Genomic DNA, 9,726 nt, shown 5'->3' on the forward strand with positions numbered 1-9,726 from the left:
GATGTTGTCAGGAACTCTTCTTCTTCCTGGGATGTTCTTTTCTCTGTCTTCCTGTCTGTTAAGCTCCTACTGGTTCTGAAATCTTTTTGTAGACATCACTTCCTCCAGGACTCACCTCCATTATCCATACCCACTAAGACTTGATTAGGGGCTTACCACTATTATACTCCCACCACACCCAGACATTTTGCCGTCTCAACACTGGATTTCCCATATTGTAATTGCTTGCTGGCTCACTTCTCTGTATAGCCCATTTCTAAACTCCTTAAGGAGTTTTCCCATTGTATGTGCCTGGCACATGCCTGGCATATAGTAGAAGAGAAAATATGTATTTTTTGTATGACTTTCCCACTAATGGGACCAACGAATGAATCCACTAGGGTCAGGTACTTAAAATTAGGCCATGTCTAAACAATACATCCTAAGAAAGAAAGGAATATTTGTGTTAGGTCTTAAAAGTTGAGTAGGGATTTGCTAAGAGGACATGGTGGAAAGGGCACTCCAGATACAAGGAACAGCATAGTCAAAGGCACAGGGCTATGAAAAATTGAAAATGCCATTTATTCTGTATTTCACCAAAATATATGAAGTTAATCAACACACAAAGACTTGTTAAAGGGCCACCCATTTATATTAATTAGGATGCTTTCACTTGCATGAATCAAAAGCTCCAATTCAAAGTTGCTTTAACAACAAGGAAGTGTTTGGCTCACATGATTGGAAAGTTCAGAGGTTGAGGAAGCTTCAGGTTTTGATGACCCAGTCACTCAATAACCTCTTCAAAAGCCACTTTCTTTTCCTATCTTCTGATATCTATGGTGCTAGTTTTATACTAAGTCTGGCTCCCTTCTTAGTTGAAGAATGGCCATCTCCCACAATTGAGGCTATAAACATTTATTTCACATTCAACAAGGAGAGAAAGTGCATCTTCTTTCCTATTTTTTTCTCACAAAACTTGTGAGATTCACTCTTATTGGCCCCTGACCAGGGAAGTGGAATGTGCTGATTGTCTTAAGTCAATCAGTGAACACTCCTGGGCAAAGAACAAGGCCAGCATCCTCAATGTACATGAACTATATAGAGAAGGAATTGATATCTAAATGAAAAAGGGAGTTAAGAATGACTCATGGGTCATCATTACAACTGGAAGGATGGAGTTGCCATTGCCTGAAATGGACATGCTTTGAGAGGCACTATTTTGAAGAGGCAGGTCAGAAGGTCAGTTTTAGTCATGTCAAATTTGAGAGGCTCATCAGGCATGCAACTGGGCATGGCATGCTGGCATTTGGATATATAAGCACAGAAGTGAGGACAGAAATCTAGGTTAGACATATAAACTTTGGCATCTTTAGTCTATAGATGTCATTCTTAAGCACTGCACTTCTCTGCAAAGAGAATAATACAATGTTTATCACATGTGAGTGCTTAATGAATGTTTATAATTGTAATTACCATGAGGACCTCATGAAACTTTCCTAAACATTAATGATAATGATGAATAATGAATAATAAAAATCAATGAAGAAATAGGATTATGTGCAAATTTACTCATTTAATAAGATGAAACAAAGGAGTTTAATTTTTAAAAATCAGTTAAAAATCTTTTGTAAAGAAAGATATCCATTTTCATCATAATGAAGCTGTTTCCAAGTTAGTTTAATCATTTCAAATGAATGGTTTACTCAAGTTATTTATATATTTCTAAACTTAGTAAATTTTTTGGAAATACTACTTTTAGAACCCTAAATCAAATTTTTCTTCCCCTAAGAGATGAACACTTGTGAAAGGATGCTGATAATGTTCAGAATGCATGATGTAAGATAGTGGTAGAGACAATGGCAGAGAATTGATGAATTTGTTAATTCAATAAGTGCTTAGAGAATGTTGACAATGTGCCAAGCCCTAGTCTAATATCAGAGAACTAAAGTTAAAAATATAGGTATCATCCCTACCCTCATGGAGTTTTCTGTCTTATTTGATGTTTCTCGAAGTGTGATCCACATAATAGAAGACAGCTGATGAATTAGTTGGCTAGCACTGCATAGCAAATCACCCCAAAGCTCAGTGACTTAATAACAATAATCATGTATTATGGTCCTGTGGGCCAACAGACAGATCTCCTGATCTGGGCCAGGGTTGGCTGATTTTGCTTGGTCTCACTCATGTATTGGTGGTCAGCTTGCAGGTTGGCAGAGGGCTGGATGGTTTAGTAGGACCTGTGTGCATTGGCTTTCCTCCACATGATCTCTCATCCTTCAGCATGCTAGCCTGTGCTATTGAACTTGAACTCCCAAGGGACCAAGAAAATGAGCATAAGCAAGGAAGACTGCTTGAGGCCTAGGCTCAGAAGTAGCAAAATATCATTTTCCCCACATTCTATTGAACAAAGCAAGTCACAAGGTAAACACAAATTCAAAGATGAATACAAAGACTCTATTTCTTAATGGGAGGAGCTTAAAAGTCATATTGCAAAAGGCATTGCTAGGGAGAGTAGCAGGGAACTGGGACCATTTTTGTAATCAATCTAGGTGGTTTCTCAGTTTTAGTAAGGAATGTAATAGAAATATTTCTCTCACTTTTGACAAATTTGGGTTATAAAATCTATTAATATTTCCACAGAAATTCCTTTCCTTTCTTAAGAATTGTGGTCATATGTGATGCAGAGGCCCTCTGACATTTTGCCTCAGCATCATTTCCTTCACTAAGAAAACATTTTTTGTGGGTGAATGTATTTTCACATCATTTGCAAGTAGTTGCTTACTCTCATGTGTTAAATGTGCATTTTATATTATTCTCATTCTGTTAAGTTATATTCTCATTTTGGGATGCAAAAAAAAAATCAATGGCTTCAAGTGGTTCATTGAAGTGAAAAAGCAGCAATGAAAATACTAACACAAATACAATATCTCAGAATAAGATTGTAACTGAAACAGTGGATAAGACTCATATGAAACTCCCCCCATCAATCTTTGTATCTTGAAACAAGTGGAAAATGTGGTGTTGCTAATGGGATACACAGCAATGATCAACTAAACTTGGCTGATACTAGATCTGAGATCATTTGTCCTATACAGTATCCTGTACCCAACTCCCTGTCTGCATTGCTTTTAGTCACGAATATTTGCCCTAAGTAGAGTTGATGATGTTGATGTTTTCATAATATTTTCAAATAATATCTTTGTATGCTCAGATAAACAATTGATCTTTTTCTAAAACAAGCAACAAATAATGCTTTCCAGGATGAAATCAATTAATTTTGTAGTTAAAGGTAGAAATAAACCCACAGCTACAGTCATTATTCAAAATTACATTTCTTGTAGTAAAAACTGTTGCAAATCACACTATCACACAGAAGCCTAAAAAACAAGCCAAAATAATAATGATACCTGTTATACTGGGGGAGAAAACGAAGAATATGCTATCAGCCAAATTCCCTTATCACACGACTACCTTAGATGTTACATAGCATCATTGGCATATTGTTTACTATCTGGAGTGTGCTGGAGAGATGTCTCACATTACAATTGGACGACCCCATTCATGTGCAGACTTGGAATTGGTTTCTGGCACACAAGGCACAAGGAAGAGTGCTTCATGTGTTTCATTTTTTTGTCTACTTGATCATTTAATTTTCATTGAACGTTGTTTTGTGAGCCATAACACAGACAGAAAACAAGGTGCTGGGATCTACACGGATAGAACTCCAACTGTGTTTGCATCAGGGAAAAGTGTGGCTGTTAAGATATAAAAGGTGGCAAAGAATTCTAAATCTCAGAGAATAACGGCTGGAGTTTTTTTGAAACTCCATCTCAAAAAAAAAACCTCTCACGACCCCCTGGAATATTCCTACTGACTTCATTCTATTAAGCCTCAGCTCAGGAAACAAAAGTTCTGCTACAAATTATCACAACAAAAAGGAAGATTTATTTCTATAACTGGTAAAAATAGATTATCATCAAAATGGAAACACATAGTAATTTCTCAGAGAGAGTCTGCCCAGGAGCCCTGGGAGTTAAATACTCCTATATCAGGGCGGACTGTCACCTAGCTGCACATGGGAATCACCTGTGGGCTTTTTAAAGCGGCCTGTGGCTTATGATTACCCTTTAATTGGTTGGGGTGGGGCCTGGGATTTGTCTGTTCTTCTTTTTTCTCCCAGGTGACTCTGGTTTGCAGCCAGGATGGAGAACAAGTGGCATGTCTTGATTGTGTTTTAGCTTCGTGCACCTTGGAGTTGTATGCAGGAGGCGGAGCTTGCAGTGAGCCAAGATCGCACCACTGCACTCCAGCCTGGGCGACAGAAGGAGACTCCGTCTCAAAAAAAAAAAAAAAAAAAGAAAGAAAGAAAGAAAAAAAGTTGAAAGACAGAGTGAAAATTGTAACTTCAATAGAAATCTCTCTTAGCCTCCACCTAGCCAAATCATTGTTTTCACTCATTTTCTCCATTGTTACAGTCAACTCCATTCTTACCTCTGAGCCTATTGATCATCTCATCTCCTTGAAACATTTTCTTCTCTTTGTCTGCACGACACCACTTTCCCTTGGTTCTCCTCCATCTTCACTGGCTGTTTCTTTTCAAGTCTTCCTCATTTCCCTGTGCTTGTAACATTGTAGGGCCTTAGGGTTTAGCACTTGAACCTCATCTTATCTAGACTAATGGCTTTATGTGAAATGGATGAACCCCAAGTTGATGTTTATTACCTGGACCTCTCTTCTGAACTACAGAATAACTGCCTACTCTCCATCTCCACTTAGACTCTAAGAAGACATTTCATTTTAACCATGCCCAAAACTGAACTCTGGGTCTCCACCCCAAACCTGCTCCACTGACATGCAGCCTTCCCCATCTTAGTTAATGCAATTTCACCTTTCCAGTTGCTCAAGCCAAAATTTGGGAGTCATCCTTAACTCATCTCCATTTCCCCAACTCCCATCCAAATCCTGTCAGTCCTGTCTTCAAAATATATCTGGAATTTGGGCAATTCTCATCATTTCTGCTGCTAGCATGAAAGAGTTCTGGGTCTTAATTATTCACAGGACCTCTGACAGCAACTAGGAGTCATGCAGAAGATAAACAACTGACAATGAAACAAGGCATGAGTGAATGAATGAATTACCAGGATCAAAATATCAAGAGAAGTGAATTGACAGAACCATCCAGTTGTCAGCCACCCTTAACAGAATTCAATTAAATGAATAGTTTCTGAGCACTTAGCATGGGCCTGGCATGTAAAATTTTTTCAATTTTATTGAAGTACATTTTACATACAAGAAAATGCACCCAATTTAAGAGTATGGTTCAATGAGTTTTGAAAAATGTATATATCCATGTATACAATCAAACTCTTGAAAAATGTATATGTCCATGTGTACAATGAAACATTTCCATTATTTCCTGAAAACATTCCCCTAATTCACCCCCAACCCAGGCAGACACTGACCTGCTCCCTGTCATTATAGATTAGTTTTGCCTGTTCTAGAATATCATGTAAGGATAATAATGTGGTATGCATACTTTGTTATTGTGTTTCTTTTATTTAGTTTAAGATGCTTGAGATATGTCCATATGGCTGCATTTATTCATAGTTCTTTTCTTTATATATGAGTGGTATTCTATTGTATTAATATAGCATAGCTTTTTATCCCTTCACCAGTCAGTTCACATTTGCATTTTTTCCATCTTGGGGCTACTATGAATAAAGCTGCTGTCTTAGTCCATTTTGTGTTGCTATAATACCACAAACTGGGTAATATATAAACAATAGAAATGTATCTGGCCCATGGTTCTGTAGGCTGGAAAGTTCAAGATCAAGTGGCTGCATCTCATGAGGGCATTCTTGCTGTATTTTAACACAGTGGAGTGCGTCACATGGCAAGAGAGCATGCAAGACAAAAGAGATGGGTGAACTTGCTTTCATAACAAACCTAATCTCAAAATAACAATCCTACTCCCACAATAAAGACATTAATCTATTCATGAAGGCAGAGCTCTCATGACCTAATCACCTATCTAAGATTCCATCTGTTGCATTGGGGATTTATATTTCCATCACATAAACTTTCGGGGACACGTGCAAACCATAGCAACTGCTACAAATATTCACATAAAAGTCTTTGTGTTGATACATGCTTATATCTCTCGGGCAAATACCTAAGTATGAAATTGCTGGTGAATGTGTAAGTGATTCTTTAATTTTATAGGAAACTACCAAATTGTTTTCCAAAGTGATTGTAAATTTGATACTCCCACTAGCAGTTTATGAAAAAAGTTCCAATTGTTCCACATCTTTAGTATTGTCAGTTTTTGCCATTTTACTTGGCTATAATGGTATTTCCTTGTGATTTCATTGTACATTTCTCTGATGATGAAAGATGTTGAGCATCTGTTTGCATGCTTATTGGCCATTCATAAATTTTTTGGGTGAAGTGATTGATTAAAATGTTTGCCTTACTTTTATTAGGTTGTTTGTTTCATTAACTTGTGAGAGTACTTTCCATAGCCTGAATACAATTCCTTTGTTAATGTGTTTATTGCAGACACTTTTTCCCAGTCTGTATCTTGCCTTTTATTTCCTTAACAATGTTTTTTGAAGACTAGAGTTTTAATGTTCATAAAACCCAGTTTATCATACTTTTATAGAGTAAATTTTATGTCCTGCTTAAGAAATCTTTGTCTACTCTAAGGTAACAAAGATTTTCTCTTATGTTTTCTATTAGAAGGTTTTGGTTTAATTTTTACATTTAGAGCTATGACTTTCAGCACTTTAAATAAGCTATTCCATTTTCTTCTGTCTCCACTGAGAAGTCTGAGGTCATTCTTATCTTCTTTTTCCTGTAGGTAATGTATCTTTTGGTCTCTCTGTCAAACTTTGATAACTTTTTTCTTTATCATTGAACTTATTTTTGCCTTTGTGTGATTTTCATTGGATTTATCCTGATTTAGATTGTCCAACTTCTTGATTATGCTTTTCATATTCATTCCTTCAGTTGTTTGTTTATCCATTCAACAGGAATGTGATGAGGGCCAATGTACCAACCACTGGGGAAGATGCTAAAATGTCACAATGAGGCCCAGAAAATTCCAAATTTCTCTGAGTTTATGACCCACAAATGATGGTGATAGTCTCAAAGGAGGGAAGCTCAAAGAGAAGGCTTTCTTCGAGGGAATAGGGTTACCAATCTAATCAGGGCTGAGACATGAAGGATTGTGTAGGAATTTGCCATGGTTCCTATTCACTGGAATTCCTCCCTTGTCTCTTATGCATTCTTTATTTTAACAATTCCCTTGCCAAACTTTCTTGAACTTTCCTTGTACACAAATAATTTTGTTGTTTTTCTCTATCTGAGCAGGGAACTAAATTATTTTTGACCACTTTTGACCTACAAACATGGCAGTTTCAATGATTCGACCTGTATCTATGACATTGTCAGGCTAAATGGTTCTGGTCTTGTAAATTGTAATATCATTTTGTTGTCTTTTAAAAATTTTTTGGAAGCAATATATCACAAAATCATCCTAGTTCCTTCTATCAAACATTTCCCTTTCAGATTATTTTTTCTAGACCATTTTATCCAAGTTGAATCATATTTTCCTTTCTTATTGATAACTCCATCAGACGGTGGGGTCGCTGATTCCTCCTCTGTGCTCTTGGCTGGACTCCCCCAATTCCTTTTGTCAGCTGGTTTATTCTTTCCTCTGTGATACTGCTGAGAAATAAATTAGTTCTACAAACTATCAAAATAACATATCAGCTACTTTTCTAGAAGGAATAAACTCTTGAAGGATTGCTTTTATTTCGCTGTTTTTGAGGAAAAAGCAAGGTTATACAGAAACTGCATGACCTGGTAGGCTCTTGGTATTTGTTCATAAGACTATTGTCATTGAATCTGTAAAAACAATGCCCACAGACCTGCACAGAGAATTGTAAACTAAAAAGGGGCAGGGACACTAGAACCTTCACTACAATGAAATTATAGTGATTCTTAGCATTACATAATTACATATCTACCGCCTTTCTCATCTTCCCACAACTACTGTGGAAAACATTACCTACTCTATCAACCTTGGCTTACCCACAATTAAAATTAGAAATACATCCATGGAACTTTCTCTCTTTGCACACCACTTTTCCATGGTACTCCTCAAAAAGATAAGCTTTACCTATAAAAGGACCTTTCGTTGCTATCTGGTTGTGTGTGGAACCTGACAGAACTGCCACAGTGAGTCAGGAACATGTTTTCCAGGCCTAACTTAACAGAATTTACCCATTTTCCCAGAGAGGGCTAAATGAACGTGAACTATGCCAATCTTGTAAAGAAAAAAATCTTAGCCAGATTCAATCATGTTTTTAACTTTGTGTAGATGCTGCTACTCTGGACTCTTTCACTGCTGCTGGGAGCAGTAACAGGTAAGAAAAAATATGAATATGGAGTTGGGAAAGATTCACTGTTCAATAGTCAAGAGGGCTATGGCAGCCGAATTCAAGGCATGACGTGGATGACAAGTAAAGAGAGGGAGATGCATTGCTAACAGCACAGGTGCTTGGAGTAGGGTTGTCAGATAAAATCTAAGATGCCTAGTTAAATTTGCATTTCAGATAAATGGCAACTGTTTCCCACAAACATGTGATATATTTATATTGAACATGTTATTGCTTATTTGAAATTCAAATACATATATACAAGTTAAATTTTAATTTATTTATTGTTGTTGTTAAATCTAGCCACTTTAGCTTGGGGTCAAGTGAGGGGTTTGAACCCTGGTTCTGCCACCTACAACTTTATTATCCTGAGCAAAATCATTAACCCCTCTGTGCTTCAGAATCTTTGTCTGTAAGATGTAAAGAATAGGATCCCCCCTCCCCTGTGTTATGAGAATTAGGTCAGATTAGTAAACTATCTTGCCTAGCACCTGGCACATGGTAAGATTTTGAGAAAAGCAGCCCCCACAACAGCAACTACTCTTACTCCTACCATTAATCTAGATTTATCCTACTCAGGAAAGAGAACAACACTTCTTTGGATTGTTTCTTTATGGAGTGACATTCAAGCCTAGAGTTGTGTTCAACCATGGACTTTTGGTTTGGTTGTTTGTGAACAGCTTCTTCATCACAGGAATGAAGATGACCTTCAGTACAGCAAGGATGGAGATACATGGGTTTTGTGGCCTTTCCATGAAACTTAAGCTCTCCGTTCAAAGCCCAAAGTTATATTGGCCCAAAGCCCAAAGTACCAAGGGCCCAAAGAAAACATTTGAGTTTAGAGGCTAAAAGGAGTCTCAGATTGGGACTGGACAGAGACACAAGGGAAGTGAGGTGGTCTTATGTGGTAGATTTTAGGAACAGTAGCCTGTATGTAACAGTGGCATTTTCCGTGAGCGTTTGGCTAAGAGGGTGTTTGGGGAAACAGAGGAGGAAAATCTGCCACAAAATGTAAATTAACTCACATTTTGGCAGAGAGGCTATTAAAAAGAGTGTTCTGGTTAAACTAATATCCTTGAAACACATCTAGGAGATTGCAGGAACAGAAGTCTGTTACCCAAGACTCGGCTGCTTCAGCAATGATGCCCCGTGATCAGGAATTATGGAAAGACCTCTCAAAATATTGCCCTGGGCTCCATAAGGTGTCAATACCTGTTTCCTTTTATACACCAATGGGAACCTAAATGACTTCCAGGTATGAATGCTTATTGTTTTCAGGACAAAGTTCCATCTGATTTATGTATAT

The sequence above is a fragment of the Pan troglodytes genome, chromosome 8, assembly GCF_028858775.2.
Source record: "Pan troglodytes isolate AG18354 chromosome 8, NHGRI_mPanTro3-v2.0_pri, whole genome shotgun sequence".
NCBI classification, from domain to species: domain Eukaryota; kingdom Metazoa; phylum Chordata; class Mammalia; order Primates; family Hominidae; genus Pan; species Pan troglodytes.